Raw genomic sequence first — 20,918 nt, 5'->3', positions numbered from 1 at the left:
GTTTGAACAATAAAGGACTTTTTTCCAGTGGGATTCGCCATTTGGGATTTACCTTATTTAACTGTTTTGTACACTTCTGAGTGACGCTGCTATTTCTGGACTAGCCAGCTGGCCGTGTTTCTCTCTCTCTCTCTCTCTCTCTCTCTCTCTCTCTCTCTCTCTCTCTCTCTCTCTCTCTCGGTATACAAACCGCTTGATCACGTAGGTTTACAAACAACACAGATGATGGACTGCAATTTAACCCCTGACAACTCTCTGATTGTGCATGGAGAGTGTCAAACTGCTAGATGCTGCTTGTTTTGCATGTTTTGTCAGGCAGACATCTTAAAACAATTAGATAGTATTTGTTTCTCATAGGAGAGTGGAGACAACTTCCTCTAGCATACGAGACATAGATGACAGTACTGAAATATTTTAGAATTAATTCACAATTTCAAAACCTATGCCGAAAGGACAATAATGATACCGTTCTAAGTAAAACAACTTCATGAAAACAACTTTTGTTTTTCAGATTCCGTCTTTTTGTGTGTCCATTATGCAATAACATTACATAAAAAAAGAAAATAATCAAATACTGCTCCTGGCTGCCTAGTGGAAATAAAAAGTGAGGGCAGCCTTAGCAGAGTGTAAATCGGCTATGATGCCTTTGAGCTGCTCGAGCAGGGATGTGCTGCACTACATGTGTGATACCTAATTGTTAAATGCTGTGATTGTATATGTCATACAGCAAACTAGGGTAATACTTGAAAGGAATGCATGTAGGTAATGATGCCTATTTGTTGGGGCTGTACAAATACGCCAAAGTAGAGATTTAGATATGTGTGCAAATAGCATTTTAGCAGCAAAAATATGTATTTACATAGCAGCAATAAATAAAGTGCATAGTGCTCTCCGTCCATGCATGTGCCTCTCCTATGAGTATAGGGCTCTGTAGTCAGATGCTTTATATGTGGATTATAGTATCCTCATTGTATAAAATAAAGTGTATCTCTATTAATTTATGTTTCTCACAGAGTCTGAGGTACATGCATGGGCTGCTGATTTTTGAAAACTAAAGAGGAAAAAAGTTTCCTCTTATGAAGTGCAAAGTGCGTACAAACATTGCTTAATTATAAAGTGCTAAGTGCATGAAATATCCAAATTCATAAAACGACCTACAAGTCATGGTAGTTAAATGCTAGCCCATATACATGCATCCTTATGTTAAAAAGAGAAAGGTATTACAAATACAATATAAAATCCCTAGGTATTTTGTCCATATAGAATTATCACAGATTTTGCACAGTAAAGCAGATTAAAGCCAGTCCAAAAGTCTCTGTGTTGTAAGAGTCACTTAAAATAAGTACCAAAACCTATACAACAACAAGTTAAAAACAATAGTTTAAAAACACACTAAAACTGTGAGAACAGAACCACAGACCATTATTATTATATATATATATGTATAACTATACCTATATCGTCAAAAATGTATGGAGTATGAAAATTATCAATACGTGAAAATCAAAGACACATTGTACATTTCATTGCTCAGGGCATGGCACGTGTTGTATACGTAACCTTGTCTGTACTTAGAAAGAAAACGATAAGCATATGATGCATATGAGACCTGGTCAGAGCGAACCTGAGAGAGCATCTACAAAAAACCTCATGTACCCAGGAGGGTATATAGTTCCTCATCAAGGTTGTGACCCCTGGGCTTTTTTGTCTCAAGGTCTAGAATACATTTGGTTTCCAATTGTCGTAGTGTTTATTCGCGATTGCCTCCTCTGAGTGGTTTGGTGATTGTATGTATACAAAAAAAGGTGAAACCCTCGAATTTACCTCCATGTTGGTTCTTAAAATGAAGGGCCATAGGGTAAGTTGGGTCGGCATTCTTGATTGCCCTAATGTGCTGTAACACCCTCAAGTTTAGTTTTGCTTTGGTGCTACCGACATACCACTTGTTGCATGGGCAATTTAACACATATACCACATATTCAGTTTCACAAGTGATTCTAGACACAATCTTAATGTTCTCTCCTAAAATGGGATGTAAGTACCAATTGATGTTAACAGCATAAGTACATGCTTTACATTTAGAACATTTTTTGGAAGCCCGGTCTTTTGATGTTCATCCAACTGGCTCCTGATTGGTCAACTAGAGGACTCATGAAGCTGGATACAAGGGTATCTTTAAATGAGGACGATCTACGGAATGTGATGTTAGCTTTAGGTGCCAGTAGCTCGCCAAGATGTTCGTCCAACTTTAGAACATGCCAATGTTTCTGTATTATTTGGTGAATATTTTGGGCACCATTACAAAAGGTCAGAATCAGACGTTTGTCTGCATTATCCGTGATCTTCATTTGGACAACATTGGAAACCAATAGTAGGGAACGGTCCATGTCCCTAGCTTTTAAAAACACTCTTTCCAGTACTTTGGATAGCCTCGATTTTTGAACCTCTGAGCCATCAAGGCACATTCGCTATCAAAGGTATTAATATTAGAGCAGTTTCTACGGATGCGAATAAATTCCCCATACGTGATTCTCCACTTTAAGGCTGTGGGATAGCTGCTCTTCGCATGCAGTGGAATGTTGGAGCTGGTAGGCTTTCTATATAGGCTACTAATAAGTTTGCCATTGGCCACAGAGACTGCAATATCCAAGAACACAATGTCCGTCTTACTGTGACTTTCAGTGAATTGTAGGTTAATCTCGTTAGTATTCAATACACTGACAAAGTCTAGCCATTCCTGATCACTGCCATCCCAGATCACAAACAGATCGTCAATATAACGTAGCCATAATGCTATTTTATCTGTGTGTTTGATGTTGCTTGGATGCCAGACAACAAACTTCTCCCACCAGCCCATTGTCAAATGTGCATACGAGGGAGCAAACGTAGTGCCCATAGCAGTGCCTTGAAGCTGGATAAATAACTCTTTATCAAAGAGAAAACAGTTGTTGGTTAAACAGAATTTGATCATCTCTAGTATCATGAGGCCATGTTGCATATAATTCATGGATCTGGTATACAAAAAATACTTGCATGCTTTGAGACCATCAGAGTGTCAAATTGATGTGTAGAGAGAGACCACATCTAGTGTTGTTAGTAAGTAAGACATTTCCCATGGGACACCTTCTATTCTACTCAGAAAATCTTTCGTATCCCTTAAATAAGAGGGCAGAGTAGTAACGAAAGTAATCAGTGTTTTATTCACAAACCGTGAAAGATTTTCCAACAATGCCCCACATAGTGTAACAATTGGTCTCCCTGAGGGTCTAGTCAAACTCTTGTGAACTTTGGTCAAAAAATAAATTATTGGAATGGTCGGGAATTTGGGTTGTAAGAATGTGCAAATGTCTGCGTCTAACAGGTCTCTCTCCTTCCAAGTCTGTAAAAGATTAGATAGTAAAACACTCATAACTTGTGAAGGATCATCTTGTAATTTAGCGTAGCAATTCTTGTCCATTAGTTGTCTGTGGGCCTCCTTAACATAGTCATTCCGATTCATCATGACTATATTAGTCCCTTTATCAGATGGTTTGATTATGTACTCCGTCATTGCACCAAGTTGTTTCAATGTGCGTGTTTGTACCGGGGTTAGGTTTGTTCTGGTAGGAGACCGCTTCTTCCGGATCTTTTTAAGATCATTAATTACCAGGTCCTGGAAAGCCTCAAGATGGCCTCCCGGATTAAACATAGGGTTAAATCTGGATTTCAATTTTAATGCTGTTTTGCCTTGCCATCTGGTATCAACATTCATTAGTTCAAGTTCTTGGTCTGTATTGTTCATATGGTTTACATTTTCAAATTTCAAATCTTCAAGAATACGTAAGGTGAGAGTGTCCTGGATGGAGATGTCTGTATGTCCTGGATAACAGGCTTTGGGTTTTGGTTTAGGCGGAAACATGGCAAAGAATTTTTTTTGCCTGATTTTACGCATAAATTTATCAAAGTCTTTGCAGGTTTCCACATAGTTGTAGACAGATGTGGGACAGAAGTTCAATCCCAGTTTTAAGACCTGATTTTCTGCCGGGGTCAAGTCATGGGTGGAGAGGTTGATTATAGACATGTCTGGTAGTTCAGTGGTGGATGGATTCATTTCTTTGTTCCAGAGCGTCTTAAGCGCTCTGGTTTGTCCACGTTTGCTGAAGATCCAGCGTCTTCCCCTCCTTGTCTTTTTCTTCCTCTTTGACTCAAAGCCTTGCCTCGTCCTCTGCCTCTTGTTTTTTTGCCGTTGTTTAGTCTGTCTTCCATACCCAACAGCCTCATCACTTCTAAAAAATTAAGTTTTCTGTAAGGTTGTTCACTCTCGCTTTCAGTTGTATCGATGTCTGAGGACGATGGTTCTACCGAACTGGTGTTCGTGGAAGCAGAGGCTTGAGTAGGGAGTTTTTTTCTCAATGTATCAAAGCGTTTAGCAATGGTCAATAATCTCCCTTGTTTGTAATCATTCTTGTCACAAATGAATTTCCTCTGCTTGCGTAGCTTGATGTCTTCCTCGAACGTTTTATATCCCCTTTCCATGTTGATGCGTAGATTTTTACCCTCTTCACTTTCCTCTAAATTTTGCAACTGTTCTGTAACTTCATGTATTTTATCCAGTATTTTATGTCTGTTCTTTCTGGCATATTTAATCAAAATATTGAGGAAGTTGACAGAACAAGCATTGCTGGACTCCCCCCATTCTTGTAACATGGCAGGGTCTTGTTCTTCGAATGAGGGTGCGGTGAGGATACGTAGACTTCTGGGAATACGTCCTACATTGATATAGTTTTGCAGAGAGAATTCTTCCCACCATTTACTAATCTCTCTTTTTTGTAGCTTCTCCAACTCTCTTAGAAGTTTCACTTCATTATTGGGCTGTGCCTCTGATGTTTGCTCCTTAGGTGTGTCTTTATTAGGTATGGGTTACTTCTCACAGAAAAGTGATGCAGCTTGTGCTTTTCGAAGGTTTTCCTTTTCCTGGTGTGTTGCCATAATTGGTACGCGTTGTGTTGACAGTGAGGTATTTGCCCCTTAGAAACTTGAACAAATATATATATTACATGGCCACGGTAGTGGCCATGTAGTTATGGTTAAGTTGGTGTTTCCATAGTAAGACCACTTTATGGGCGGCTTATAACTTCGCTCCCCCTGGACGAATCCTCACCAAACTTTGGAAAAAAAGTATATGGCCCACTCTGAATTTATTTGCAAAGGTTTGTGAGGATTCGTCCAGGGGGGGAAAAGTTATAGGGGGGGGTCCCAACATTTCTTTTTTTCCCATAGACTGAATGGGAAAAATGTTTTGCTTGCGCCTACAGCCCAAACCGCTGGATGTATTTTCACCAAATTTGGACCAGGAGCAGTGGCTTGGTCCCGAAAGGGTGCTTTTGCAAATTTGGTGAAAATCCGTCCCGTAGTTTTTTAAAAAAATGACCAAAAAGTAGGTTAAAAAAAATTAGTGATATCTGTGTTTGGTCCGCGGACACTCTTCCCTGTTCGCTCCGCGGACAGTGTCCTGATTGGCCAATCGGCTTGTGTGATGTCCGCGGACATGCAACGTGTTCGCTGATTGGATGATGTTAAGCGTGAAGCGCGTCAGATTTGTGGTAGCGCCCGCCATCTTGGATTCGCGGACGTCTGCGGACAGCGCAGTGAAAGTTTGTTCAAAATGTGTATTTAGTAGAGTGTGTTGGTGTGTAGAAGTGTTTGGGGAGGATGGAAGGGTATGAGATAGGTTAAATGTTGTGCTTTTTTATGTGGTAGTCGTTCTTTTTGTGTTCGATTTGTCTGCGGACATCATGGGTGTTCTGAAATGTTCTAAATTAACTAAATGGGGGGTGTTCTGAGGACTCAATATGTGTCCGTTTTGTTCGCAAGCAAGCTGAAACTGTTCTAAGAACACTCGCGGTGTCCTGAAATGTTTGCAAATAAACAAAATGGGGGTGCTCTGGGGACGCTGTCCGTATTGTTCTGTGGCAAGTTGAATGTGTTCTATGAACACTCAGGGTGTCCTGAAATGTTCACAAATAAACAAAATGGGGGTGTTCTGGGGACGCTGTCCGTATTGTTCTGTGGCAAGTTGAATGTGTTCTAAGAACACTCAGGGTGTCCTGAAATGTTTACAAATAAACAAAATGGGGGTGTTCTGATGATGCTGTCCGTATTGTTCGTTGTCAAGTTGAAAGCGTTCTAAGAACTCTCGCGTTGTCCTGAAATGTTCGCACATAAGCAAAATGGGTGTGTGTTCTAAGAACACACGCGTTGTCCTGAAGTGTTCTAAGAACTCTCGCGGTGTCCTGAAATGTTCGTAGGGGTGTCCTGAAGATGCTCTAAGAACACTTGCGGTGTCCTGGAATGTTCGCAAATAAACAAAATGGGGGTGTTCTGGGGACGCTGTCCGTATTGTTCGATGGCAAGTTGAAAGTGTTCTAAGAACACTCGGGGTGTCCTGAAATGTTCGCAAATAAACAAAATGGGGGTGTTCTGAGGACTCTGTCCGTATTGTTCGTTGTCAAGTTGAAAGTGTTCTAAGAACTCTCGCGTTGTCCTGAAATGTTTGCACATACAGAAAATGGGGGTGTGTTCTAAGAACTCTCGCGGTGTCCTGAAATGTTCGTAGGTGGTGTCCTGAAGACGCTGTCCGTATTGTTTGATGGCAAGTTGAAAGTGTTCTAAGAACTGTCTCGGTGTCCTGAAATGTTCGTAAATAAACAAAATGGGGGGTGTTCTAAGAACACACGCGTTGTCCTGAAATGTTCGTAGGAGGTGTCCTGAGGACACTGTCCATATTGATCGTTGTCGAGTTGAAAATGCTCTAAGAACTCTCGTGGTGTCCTGAAATGTTCGCAGGGGGTGTTCAGAGGACGCTGTCCGTATTGTTCGTTGTCAAGTTGAAAGTGTTCTAAGAACTCTGGCGTTGTCCTGAAATGTTCGCACATACAGAAAATGGGGGTGTGTTCTAAGAACACACGTGTTGTCCTGAAGTGTTCTAAGAACTCTCGCGGTGTCCTGAAATGTTCGTAGGGGGTGTCCTGAAGGCGCTGTCCGTATTGTTCAATGGCAAGTTGAAAGTGTTCTGAGAACTGACTCGGTGTCCTGAAATATTCGTAAATAAACAAAATGGGGGTGTGTTCTAAGAACTCACGTGTTGTTCTGAAATGTTCGTAGGGGTTGTCCTGAAGACGCTGTCGTATTGTTCGATGGCAAGTTGAAAGTGTTCTAAGAACTGTCTTGGTGTCCTGAAATGTTTGCAAATAAACAAAATGGGGGGGTGTTCTAAGAACACACCCGTTGTCCTGAAATGTTCGTAGGGGGTGTCCTGAGGACGCTGTCCGTATTGTTCGTTGTCGAGTTGAAACTGTTCTAAGAACTCTCGTGGTGTCCTGAAATGTTCGCAGGGGGTGTCCTGAAGACGCTGTCCGTATTGTTCGATGGCAAGTTGAAAGTGTTCTAAGATCTCACGCGTTGTCCTGAAATGTTCGCACATAAACAAAATGGGGGTATGTTCTAAGAACACACGCATTGTCCTGAAGTGTTCTAAGAACTCTCGCGGTGTCCTGAAATGTTCATAGGGTGTGTCCTGAAGACGCTATCCGTATTGTTTGATGGCAAGTTGAAAGTGTTCTAAGAACTGTCTCGGTGTCCTGAAATGTTCATAAATAAACAAAATGTGGGGTGTTCTAAGAACACACGCGTTGTCCTGAAATGTTCGTAGGAGGTGTCCTGAGGACGCTGTCCGTATTGTTCGTTGTCGAGTTGAAAGTGCTCTAAGAACTCTCGCGTTGTCCTGAAATGTTCGTAGGGGTTGTCCTGAAGACGCTGTCGTATTGTTCGATGGCATGTCGAAAGTGTTCTAAGAACTGTCTCGGTGTCCTGAAATGTTCGCAAATAAACAAAATGGGGGGGGTCTTCTAAGAACACACTTGTTGACCTGAAATGTTCGTAGGGGGTGTCCTGAGGACGCTGTCCGTATTGTTCGTTGTCGAGTTGAAACTTTTCTAAGATCTCACGCGTTGTCCTGAAATGTTCGCACATAAACAAAATGGGGGTGTGTTCTAAGAACACACGCGTTGTCCTGAAATGTTCCTAGGGGTTTTCCTGAGGACACTGTCTGTTTTGTTCGTTGTCGAGTTGAAAGTGTTTCTAAGAACTGTTGCGGTGTCCTGAAATTTTCGTAGGGGGTGTCCTGAAGACACTGTCAGTATTGTTCAATGGCAAGTTGAAAGTGTTCTAAGAACTCTCGCGTTGTCCTGAAATGTTTGCAAATAAAAAAAATGGGGGGGTGTTCTAAGAACACACTCATTGTCCTGAAATGTTCGTAGGGGGTGTCCTGAGGACGCTGTCCGTATTGTTCGTTGTCGAGTTGAAACTGTTCTAAGAACTCTTGTGGTGTCCTGAAATGTTCGCAGGGGGTGTCCTGAAGACTCTGTCCGTATTGTTCAATGGCAAGTTGAAAGTGTTCTAAGAACTCTTGCGTTGTCCTGAAATGTTCGCACATACAGAAAATGGGGGTGTGTTCTAAGAACACACGCGTTATCCTGAAGTTTTCTAAGAACTCTCGCGGTGTCCTGAAATGTTCGTAGGGGGTGTCCTGAAGACGCTGTCCGTATTGTTTGATGGCAAGTTGAAAGTGTTCTAAGAACTGTCTCGGTGTCCTGAAATGTTCGTAAATAAACAGAATGGGGGGTGTTCTAAGAACACACGCGTTGTCCTGAAATGTTCGTAGGAGGTGTCCTGAGGACGCTGTCCATATTGTTCATTGTCGAGTTGAAAGTGATCTAAGAACTCTCGTGGTGTTCTGAAATGTTCGCAGGGGGTGTTTAGAGGACGCTGTCCGTATTGTTCGTTGTCAAGTTGAAAATGTTCTAAGAACTCTTGCGTTGTCCTGAAATGTTCGCACATACAGAAAATGGGGGTGTGTTCTAAGAACACACGCGTTGTCCTGAAGTGTTCTAAGAACTCTCGCGGTGTCCTGAAATGTTTGTAGGGGGTGTCCTGAAGACGCTGTCCGTATTGTTTGATGGCAAGTTGAAAGTGTTCTAAGAACTGTCTCGGTGTCCTGAAATGTTCGTAAATAAACAAAATGGGGGTTGTTCTAAGAACACACGCGTTGTCCTGAAATGTTCGTAGGAGGTGTCCTGAGGACGCTGTCCTTATTGTTCGTTGTCGAGTTGAAAGTGCTCTAAGAACTCTCGTGGTGTCCTGAAATGTTCGCAGGGTGTGTTCTGAGGACGCTGTCCATATTGTTTGTTGTCAAGTTGAAAGTGTTCTAAGAACTCTCGCGTTGTCCTGAAATCCTCGCACATAAACAAAATGGGGGTGTGTTCTAAGAACACACGGGTTGTCCTGAAGTGTTCTAAGAAATCTCGCAGTGTCCTGAAAGGTTCGTAGGGGGTGTCCTGAAGGCGCTGTCCGTATTGTTCAATGGCAAGTTGAAAGTGTTCTAAGATCTCACGCGTTGTCCTGAAATGTTCGCACATAAACAAAATGGGGGTGTGTTCTAAGAACACACGCGTTGTCCTGAAATGTTCCTAGGGGGTGTCCTGAGGACACTGTCCGTATTGTTCGTTGTTGAGTTGAAAGGTTTTCTAAGAACTCTTGCGGTGTCCTGAAATGTTCGTAGGGGTTGTCCTGAAGACGCTGTCCGTATTGTTCGATGGCAAGTTGAAAGTGTTCTAAGAAATCTCGCGTTGTCCTGAAATTTTCGCACATACAGAAAATGGGGGTGTGTTCTAAGAACACACGCGTTGTCCTGAAGTGTTCTAAGAACTCTCGCGGTGTCCTGAAATGTTCGTAGGGGGTGTCCTGAAGACGCTATCCGTATTGTTTGATGGCAAGTTGAAAGTGTTCTAAGAACTGTCCCGGTGTCCTGAAATGTTCGTAAATAAACAAAATGGGGGTTGTTCTAAGAACACACGCGTTGTCCTGAAATGTTCGTAGGAGGTGTCCTGAGGACGCTGTCCATATTGTTCGTTGTCAAGTTGAAAGTGCTCTAAGAACTCTCGTGGTGTCCTGAAATGTTCGCAGGGGGTGTTCAGAGGACGCTGTCCGTATTGTTCGTTGTCAAGTTGAAAGTGTTCTAAGAACTCTTGCGTTGTCCTGAAATGTTCGCACATAAACAAAATGGGGGTGTGTTCTTAGAACACACGCGTTGTCCTGAAATGTTCGTAGGGGGTGTCCTGAAGGCGCTGTCCGTATTGTTCAATGACAAGTTGAAAGTGTTCTGAGAACTGACTCGGTGTCCTGAAATATTCGTAAATAAACAAAATGGGGGTGTGTTCTAAGAACTCACGCGTTGTCCTGAAATGTTCGTAGGGGTTGTCCTGAAGACGCTGTCGTATTATTCGATGGCAAGTTGAAAGTGTTCTAAGAACTGTCTCGGTGTCCTGAAATGTTTGCAAATAGACAAAATTGGGGGGTGTTCTAAGAACACACGTGTTGTCCTAAAATGTTCGTAGGTGGTGTCCTGAGGACGCTACCCGTATTGTTCGTTGTCGAGTTGAAACTGTTCTAAGATCTCACGCGTTGTCCTGAAATGTTCGCACATAAACAAAATGGGGGTGTGTTCTAAGAACACACGCATTGTCCTGAAGTGTTCTAAGAACACACGCGTTGTCCTGAAATGTTCGTAGGAGGTGTCCTGAGGACGCTGTCCGTATTGTTCGTTGTCGAGTTGAAAGTGCTCTAAGAACCTCGTGGTGTCCTGAAATGTTCGCACATAAACAAAAGGGGGGTGTGTTCTAAGAACACACGCGTTGTCCTGAAGTGTTCTAAGAACTCGCTCAGTGTCCTGAAATGTTCGTAGGGGGTGTCCTGAAGGAGCTGCCCGTATTGTTAGATGGCAAGTTGAAAGTGTTCTGAGAACTGACTCGGTGTCCTGAAATATTCGTAAATAAACAAAATGGGGGTGTGTTCTAAAAACTCACGCGTTGTCCTGAAGTGTTCGTAGGGGTTGTCCTGAAGACGCTGTTGTATTGTTCGATGGCAAGTTGAAAGTGTTCTAAGAACTGTCTCGGTGTCCTGAAATGTTCGCAAATAAACAAAATGGGGGGGTGTTATAAGAACACATGCGTTGTCCTGAAATGTTCGTAGGGGGTGTCCTGAGGACGCTGTCCATATTGTTCGTTGTCGAGCTGAAACTGTTCTAAGAACTCTCATGGTGTCCTGAAATGTTCGCAGGGGGTGTCCTGAAGACGCTGTCCGTATTGTTCGATGGCAAGTTGAAAGTGTTCTAAGATCTCAGGCGTTGTCCTGAAATGTTCGCACATAAACAAAATGGGGGTGTGTTCTAAGAACACACACGTTGTCCTGAAATGTTCCTAGGGGATGTCCTGAGGACACTGTCCGTATTTTTCGTTGTCGAGTTGAAAGTGTTTCTAAGAACTCTTGCGGTGTCCTGAAATGTTCGTCGGGGGTGTCCTGAAGACGCCGTCCATATTGTTCGATGGCAAGTTGAAAGTGTTCTAAGTACTCTCGCGTTGTCCTGAAATGTTCGCACATAAAGCAAATGGGAGTGTGTTTTAAGAACACACGCGTTGTCCTGAAGTGTTCTAAGAACTGTCGCGGTGTCCTGAAATGTTCATAGGGGGTGTCCTGAAGACGCTGTCCGTATTGTTCGTTGTCAAGTTGAAAGTGTTCTAAGAACTCTCGCGTTGTCCTGAAATGTTCGCACATACAGAAAATGGGGGTGTGTTCTAAGAACACACGCGTTGTCCTGAAGTGTTCTAAGAACTCTCGCGGTGTCCTGAAATGTTCGTAGGGGGTGTCCTAAGGCGCTGTCCGTATTGTTCAATGGCAAGTTGAAAGTGTTCTGAGAACTGACTCGGTGTCCTGAAATATTCGTAAATAAACAAAATGGGGGTGTGTTCTAAGAACTCACGCGTTGTCCTGAAATGTTCGTAGGGGTTGTCCTGAAGACGCTGTCGTATTGTTCAATGGCAAGTTGAAAGTGTTCTAAGAACTGTCTCAGTGTCCTGAAATGTTTGCAAATAAACAAAATGGGGGGGTGTTCTAAGAACACACGCGTTGTCCTGAAATGTTCGTAGGGGGTGTCCTGAGGCCGCTGTCCGTATTGTTCGTTGTCGAGTTGAAACTGTTCTAAGAACTCTCGTGGTGTCCTGAAATGTTCGCAGGGGGTGTCCTGAAGACGCTGTCCGTATTGTTCGATGGCAAGTTGAAAGTGTTCTAAGATCTCACACGTTGTCCTGAAATGTTCGTAGGAGGTGTCCTGAGGACGCTGTCCGTATTGTTCGTTGTCGAGTTGAAAGTGCTCTAAGAACTATCGTGGTTTCCTGAAATGTTCGCAGGGGGTGTTCTGAGGACGCTGTCTGTATTGTTCGTTGTCAAGTTGAAAGTGTTCTAAGAACTCTCGCTTTGTCCTGAAATGTTCGCACATAAACAAAAGGGGGGTGTGTTCTAAGAACACACGCGTTGTCCTGCAGTGTTCTAAGAACTCTCACGGTGTCCTGAAATGTTCGTAGGGGGTGTCCTGAAGGCGCTGTCCGTATTGTCCAATGGCAAGTTGAAAGTGTTCTGAGAACTGACTCGGTGTCCTGAAATATTCGTAAATAAACAAAATGGGGGTGTGTTCTAAAAACTCATGCGTTGTCCTGAAATGTTCGTAGGGGTTGTCCTGAAGACGCTGTTGTATTGTTCAATGGCAAGTTGAAAGTGTTCTAAGAACTGTCTCGGTGTCCTGAAATGTTCGCAGGGGGTGTCCTGAAGACGCTGTCCGTATTGTTCGATGGCAAGTTGAAAGTGTTCTAAGATCTCAGGCGTTGTCCTGAAATGTTTGCACATAAACAAAATGGGGGTGTGTTCTAAGAACACACGCGTTGTCCTCTAATGTTCCTAGGGGGTTTCCTGAGGACACTGTCCGTATTTTTCGTTGTCGAGTTGAAAGTGTTTCTAAGAACTCTTGCGGTGTCCTGAAATGTTCGTAGGGGGTGTCCTGAAAACGCTGTCCATATTGTTCGATGGCAAGTTGAAAGTGTTCTAAGAACTCTCGCCTTGTCCTGAAATGTTCGCACATAAAGAAAATGGGGGTGTGTTCTAAGAACACACGCGTTGTCCTGAAGTGTTCTAAGAACTCTCGCGGTGTCCTGAAATGTTTGTAGGGGGTGTCCTGAAGACGCTGTCCGTATTGTTTGATGGCAAGTTGAAAGTGTTCTAAGAACTGTCTTGGTGTCCTGAAATGTTCGTAAATAAACAAAATGGGGGGTGTTCTAAGAACACACGCGTTGTCCTGAAATGTTCGTAGGAGGTGTCCTGAGGACGCTGTCCGTATTGTTCGTTGTCCAGTTGAAAGTGCTCTAAGAACTCTTGTGTTGTCCTGAAATGTTCGCAGGGTGTGTTCTGAGGACGCTGCCCGTATTGTTTGTTGTCAAGTTGAAAGTGTTCTAAGAACTGTCTCGGTGTCCTGAAATGTTCGCAGGGGGTGTCCTGAAGACGCTGTCCGTATTGTTCGATGGCAAGTTGAAAGTGTTCTAAGATCTCAGGCGTTGTCCTGAAATGTTCGCACATAAACAAAACGGGGGTGTGTTCTAAGAACACACGCGTTGTCCTCAAATGTTCCTAGGGGGTTTCCTGAGGACACTGTCCGTATTTTTCGTTGTCGAGTTGAAAGTGTTTCTAAGAACTCTTGCGGTGTCCTGAAATGTTCGTAGGGGGTGTCCTGAAAACGCTGTCTATATTGTTCGATGGCAAGTTGAAAGTGTTCTAAGAACTCTTGCCTTGTCCTGAAATGTTCGCACATAAAGAAAATGGGGGTGTGTTCTAAGAACACACGCGTTGTCCTGAAGTGTTCTAAGAACTCTCGCGGTGTCCTGAAATGTTTGTAGGGGGTGTCCTGAAGACGCTGTCCGTATTGTTTGATGGCAAGTTGAAAGTGTTCTAAGAACTGTCTTGGTGTCCTGAAATGTTCGTAAATAAACAAAATGGGGGGTGTTCTAAGTACACACGCGTTGTCCTGAAATGTTCGTAGGAGGTGTCCTGAGGACGCTGTCCGTATTGTTCGTTGTCCAGTTGAAAGTGCTCTAAGAACTCTCGTGTTGTCCTGAAATGTTCGCAGGGTGTGTTCTGAGGACGCTGCCCGTATTGTTTGTTGTCAAGTTGAAAGTGTTCTAAGAACTCTCGCGTTGTCCTGAAATGCTCGCACATAAACAAAATGGGGGTGTGTTCTAAGAACACACACCTTGTCCTGAAGTGTTCTAAGAAATCTCGCGGTGTCCTGAAAGGTTCGTACTGGGTGTCCTGAAGGCGCTGTCCGTATTGTTCAATGGCAAGTTGAAAGTGTTCTAAGATCTCACGCATTGTCCTGAAATGTTCGCACATAAACAAAATGGGGGTGTGTTCTAAGAACACACGCGTTGTCCTGAAATGTTCTTAGGGGGTGTCCTGAGGACACTGTCCGTATTGTTCGTTGTTGAGTTGAAAGGGTTTCTAAGAACTCTTGCGGTGTCCTGAAATGTTCGTAGGGGTTGTCCTGAAGACGCTGTCTGTATTGTTCGATGGCAAGTTGAAAGTGTTCTAAGAATTCTCTCGTTGTCCTGAAATGTTCGCACATACAGAAAATGGGGGTGTGTTCTAAGAACACACGCGTGGTCCTGAAATGTTCGTAGGAGGTGTCCTGAGGACGCTGTCCATTTTGTTCGTTGTCGAGTTGAAAGTGCTCTAAGAACTCTCGTGGTGTCCTGAAATGTTCGCAGGGGGTGTTCAGAGGACGCTGTCCGTATTGTTCGTTGTCAAGTTGAAAGTGTTCTAAGAACTCTTGCATTGTCCTGAAATGTTCGCACATAAACAAAATGGGGGTGTGTTCTTAGAACACACGCGTTGTCCTGAAATGTTCTAAGAACTCTCGCGGTGTCCTGAAATGTTCGTAGGGGGTGTCCTGAAGGCGCTGTCCGTATTGTTCAATGGCAAGTTGAAAGTGTTCTGAGAACTGACTCGGTGTCCTGAAATATTCGTAAATAAACAAAATGGGGGTGTGTTCTAAGAACTCACGCGTTGTCCTGAAATGTTCGTAGGGGTTGTCCTGAAGACGCTGTCGTATTGTTCGATGGCAAGTTGAAAGTGTTCTAAGAACTGTCTCAGTGTCCTGAAATGTTTGCAAATAAACAAAATAGGGGGTGTTCTAAGAACACACGCGTTGTCCTGAAATGTTCGTAGGGGGTGTCCTGAGGACGCTATCCGTATTGTTCGTTGTCGAGTTGAAACTCTTCTAAGAACTCTCGTGGTGTCCTGAAGACGCTGTCCGTATTGTTTGATGGCAAGTTGAAAGTGTTCTAAGATCTCACGCGTTGTCCTGAAATGTTCGCACATAAACAAAATGTGGGTGTGTTCTAAGAACACACGCATTGTCCTGAAGTGTTCTAAGAACTCTCGCGGTGTCCTGAAATGTTCATAGGGGGTGTCCTGAAGACGCTATCCGTATTGTTTGATGGCAAGTTGAAAGTGTTCTAAGAACTGTCTCGGTGTCCTGAAATGTTCATAAATAAACAAAATGGGGGGTGTTCTAAGAACACATGCGTTGTCCTGAAATGTTCGTAGGAGGTGTCCTGAGGACGCTGTCCGTATTGTTCGTTGTCGAGTTGAAAGTGCTCTAAGAACTCTCATGGTGTCCTGAAATGTTCGCACATAAACAAAAGGGGGGTGTGTTCTAAGAACACACGCGTTGTCCTGAAGTGTTCTAAGAACTCGCGCGGTGTCCTGAAATGTTCGTAGGGGGTGTCCTGAAGGCGCTGTCTGTATTGTTCAATGGCAAGTTGAAAGTGTTCTGAGAACTGACTCGGTGTCCTGAAATATTCGTAAATAAACAAAATGGGGGTGTGTTCTAAAAACTCACGCGTTGTCCTGAAATGTTCATAGGGGTTGTCCTGAAGACGCTGTTGTATTGTTCGATGGCAAGTTGAAAGTTTTCTAAGAACTGTCTCGGTGTCCTGAAATGTTCGCAAATAAACAAAATGGGGGGGTGTTCTAAGAACACATGCGTTGTCCTGAAATGTTCGTAGGGGGTGTCCTGAGGACGCTGTCCATATTGTTCGTTGCCGAGCTGAAACTGTTCTAAGAACTCTCATGGTGTCCTGAAATGTTCGCAGGGGGTGTCCTGAAGACGCTGTCCGTATTGTTCGATGGCAAGTTGAAAGTGTTCTAAGATCTCAGGCGTTGTCCTGAAATGTTCGCACATAAACAAAATGGGGGTGTGTCCTAAGAACACACGCGTTGTCCTGAAATGTTCCTAGGGGTTGTCCTGAGGACACTGTCCGTATTTTTCGTTGTCGAGTTGAAAGTGTTTCTAAGAACTCTTGCGGTGTCCTGAAATGTTCGTAGTGGGTGTCCTGAAGACGCTGTCCATATTGTTCGATGGAAAGTTGAAAGTGTTCTAAGAACTCTCGCGGTGTCCTGAAATGTTTGTAGGGGGTGTCCTGAAGACGCTGTCCGTATTGTTTGATGGCAAGTTGAAAGTGTTCTAAGAACTGTCTTGGTGTCCTGAAATGTTCGTAAATAAACAAAATGGGGGGTGTTCTAAGTACACACGCGTTGTCCTGAAATGTTCGTAGGAGGTGTCCTGAGGACGCTGTCCGTATTGTTCGTTGTCCAGTTGAAAGTGCTCTAAGAACTCTCGTGTTGTCCTGAAATGTTCGCAGGGTGTGTTCTGAGGACGCTGCCCGTATTGTTTGTTGTCAAGTTGAAAGTGTTCTAAGAACTCTCGCGTTGTCCTGAAATGCTCGCACATAAACAAAATGGGGGTGTGTTCTAAGAACACACACCTTGTCCTGAAGTGTTCTAAGAAATCTCGCGGTGTCCTGAAAGGTTCGTACTGGGTGTCCTGAAGGCGCTGTCCGTATTGTTCAATGGCAAGTTGAAAGTGTTCTAAGATCTCACGCATTGTCCTGAAATGTTCGCACATAAACAAAATGGGGGTGTGTTCTAAGAACACACGCGTTGTCCTGAAATGTTCTTAGGGGGTGTCCTGAGGACACTGTCCGTATTGTTCGTTGTTGAGTTGAAAGGGTTTCTAAGAACTCTTGCGGTGTCCTGAAATGTTCGTAGGGGTTGTCCTGAAGACGCTGTCTGTATTGTTCGATGGCAAGTTGAAAGTGTTCTAAGAATTCTCTCGTTGTCCTGAAATGTTCGCACATACAGAAAATGGGGGTGTGTTCTAAGAACACACGCGTGGTCCTGAAATGTTCGTAGGAGGTGTCCTGAGGACGCTGTCCATTTTGTTCGTTGTCGAGTTGAAAGTGCTCTAAGAACTCTCGTGGTGTCCTGAAATGTTCGCAGGGGGTGTTCAGAGGACGCTGTCCGTATTGTTCGTTGTCAAGTTGAAAGTGTTCTAAGAACTCTTGCATTGTCCTGAAATGTTCGCACATAAACAAAATGGGGGTGTGTTCTTAGAACACACGCGTTGTCCTGAAATGTTCTAAGAACTCTCGCGGTGTCCTGAAATGTTCGTAGGGGGTGTCCTGAAGGCGCTGTCCGTATTGTTCAATGGCAAGTTGAAAGTGTTCTGAGAACTGACTCGGTGTCCTGAAATATTCGTAAATAAACAAAATGGGGGTGTGTTCTAAGAACTCACGCGTTGTCCTGAAATGTTCGTAGGGGTTGTCCTGAAGACGCTGTCGTATTGTTCGATGGCAAGTTGAAAGTGTTCTAAGAACTGTCTCAGTGTCCTGAAATGTTTGCAAATAAACAAAATAGGGGGTGTTCTAAGAACACACGCGTTGTCCTGAAATGTTCGTAGGGGGTGTCCTGAGGACGCTATCCGTATTGTTCGTTGTCGAGTTGAAACTCTTCTAAGAACTCTCGTGGTGTCCTGAAGACGCTGTCCGTATTGTTTGATGGCAAGTTGAAAGTGTTCTAAGATCTCACGCGTTGTCCTGAAATGTTCGCACATAAACAAAATGTGGGTGTGTTCTAAGAACACACGCATTGTCCTGAAGTGTTCTAAGAACTCTCGCGGTGTCCTGAAATGTTCATAGGGGGTGTCCTGAAGACGCTATCCGTATTGTTTGATGGCAAGTTGAAAGTGTTCTAAGAACTGTCTCGGTGTCCTGAAATGTTCATAAATAAACAAAATGGGGGGTGTTCTAAGAACACATGCGTTGTCCTGAAATGTTCGTAGGAGGTGTCCTGAGGACGCTGTCCCTATTGTTCGTTGTCGAGTTGAAAGTGCTCTAAGAACTCTCATGGTGTCCTGAAATGTTTGCACATAAACAAAAGGGGGGTGTGTTCTAAGAACACACGCGTTGTCCTGAAGTGTTCTAAGAACTCGCGCGGTGTCCTGAAATGTTCGTAGGGGGTGTCCTGAAGGCGCTGTCTGTATTGTTCAATGGCAAGTTGAAAGTGTTCTGAGAACTGACTCGGTGTCCTGAAATATTCGTAAATAAACAAAATGGGGGTGTGTTCTTAAAACTCACGCGTTGTCCTGAAATGTTCATAGGGGTTGTCCTGAAGACGCTGTTGTATTGTTCGATGGCAAGTTGAAAGTTTTCTAAGAACTGTCTCGGTGTCCTGAAATGTTCGCAAATAAACAAAATGGGGGGGTGTTCTAAGAACACATGCGTTGTCCTGAAATGTTCGTAGGGGGTGTCCTGAGGACGCTGTCCATATTGTTCGTTGCCGAGCTGAAACTGTTCTAAGAACTCTCATGGTGTCCTGAAATGTTCGCAGGGGGTGTCCTGAAGACGCTGTCCGTATTGTTCGATGGCAAGTTGAAAGTGTTCTAAGATCTCAGGCGTTGTCCTGAAATGTTCGCACATAAACAAAATGGGGGTGTGTCCTAAGAACACACGCGTTGTCCTGAAATGTTCCTAGGGGTTGTCCTGAGGACACTGTCCGTATTTTTCGTTGTCGAGTTGAAAGTGTTTCTAAGAACTCTTGCGGTGTCCTGAAATGTTCGTAGTGGGTGTCCTGAAGACGCTGTCCATATTGTTCGATGGAAAGTTGAAAGTGTTCTAAGAACTCTCGCGTTGTCCTGAAATGTTCGCACACAAAGAAAATGGGGGTGCGTTCTAAGAACACACGCGTTGTCCAGAAGTGTTCTAAGAACTGTCGCTTTGTCCTGAAATGTTCGTAGGGGGTGTCCTGAAGACGCTGTCCGGATTGTTTGATGGCAAGTTGAAAGTGTTCTAAGAACTGTCTCGGTGTCCTGAAATGTTCGTAAATAAACAAAATGGGGGGTGTTCTTAGAACACACGCGTTGTCCTGAAATGTTCGTAGGAGGTGTCCGGAGGACGCTTTCCGTATTGTTCGTTGTCGAGTTGAAAGTGCTCTAAGAACTCTTGTGGTGTCCTGAAATGTTCGCAGGGTGTGTTCTGAGGACGCTGTCCGTATTGTTTGTTGTCAAGTTGAAAGTGTTCTAAGAACTCTCGCGTTGTCATGAAATGCTCGCACATAAACAAAATGGGGGTGTCTTCTAAGAACACACGCGTTGTCCTGAAGTGTTCTAAGAAATCTCGCGGTGTCCTGAAAGGTTCGTAGGGGGTGTCCTGAAGGCGCTGTCCGTATTGTTCAATGGCAAGTTGAAAGTGTTCTAAGAACTCTCGCGTTGTCCTGAAATGTTCGCACATACAGAAAATGGGGGTGTGTTCTAAGAACACACGCGTTGTCCTGAAGTGTTCTAAGAACTCTCGCGGTGTCCTGAAATGTTCGTAGGGGGTGTCCTGAAGACGCTGTCCGTATTGTTTGATGGCAAGTTGAAAGTGTTCTAAGAACTGTCTCGGTGTCCTGAAATGTTCATAAATAAACAAAATGGGGGGTGTTCTAAGAACACACGCTTTGTCCTGAAATGTTCGTAGGAGGTGTCCTGAGGACGCTGTCCATATTGTTCGTTGTCGAGTTGAAAGTGCTCTAAGAACTCTCGTGGTGTCCTGAAATGTTCGCAGGGGGTGTTCAGAGGACGCTGTCCGTATTGTTCGTTGTCAAGTTGAAAGTGTTCTAAGAACTCTCGCGTTGTCGTGAAATGTTCGCACATAAACAAAATGGGGGTGTGTTCTAAGAACACACGCGTTGTCCTGAAGTGTTCTAAGAACTCTCGCGGTGTCCTGAAATGTTCGTAGGGGGTGTCCTGAAGGCGCTGTCCGTATTGTTTAATGGCAAGTTGAAAGTGTTCTGAGAACTGACTCGGTGTCCTGAAATATTCGTAAATAAAAAAAATGGGGGTGTGTTCTAAGAACTCACGCGTTGTCCTGAAATGTTTGTAGGGGTTGTCCTGAAGACGCTGTCGTATTGTTCGATGGCAAGTTGAAAGTGTTCTAAGAACTGTCTCGGTGTCCTGAAATGTTTGCAAATAAAAAAAATGGGGGGGGTGTTCTAAGAACACACGCGATGTCCTGAAATGTTCGTAGGGGGTGTCCTGAGGACGCTGTCCGTATTGTTCGTTGTCGAGTTGAAACTGTTCTAAGAACTCTTGTGGTGTCCTGAAATGTTCGCAGAGGGTGTCCTGAAGACGCTGTCCGTATTGTTCGATGGCAAGTTGAAAGTGTTCTAAGAACTCTCGCGTTGTCCTAAATGTTCGCACATACAGAAAATGGGTGTGTGTTCTAAGAACACACGCGTTGTCCTGAAGTGTTCTAAGAACTCTCGCGGTGTCCTGAAATGTTCGTAGGGGGTGTCCTGAAGGCGCTGTCCGTATTGTTTGATGGCAAGTTGAAAGTGTTCTAAGAACTGTCTCGGTGTCCTGAAATGTTCGTAAATAAACAAAATGGGGTGTGTTCTAAGAACACACGCTTTGTCCTGAAATGTTCGTAGGAGGTGTCCTGAGGACGCTGTCCATATTGTTCGTTGTCGAGTTGAAAGTGCTCTAAGAACTCTCGTGGTGTATTGAAATTTTCGTAGAGGCTGTTCAGAGGACGCTGTCTGTATTGTTCGTTGTCAAGTTGAAAGTGTTCTAAGAACTCTTGCGTTGTCCTGAAATGTTCGCACATAAACAAAATGGGGGTGTG

This window comes from Ambystoma mexicanum, chromosome 10 (assembly GCF_040938575.1).
Source record: "Ambystoma mexicanum isolate Mex_15411 chromosome 10, UKY_AmexF1_1, whole genome shotgun sequence".
Classification (NCBI taxonomy): Eukaryota; Metazoa; Chordata; class Amphibia; order Caudata; family Ambystomatidae; genus Ambystoma; species Ambystoma mexicanum.
This window is presented reverse-complemented; position numbering follows the sequence as displayed.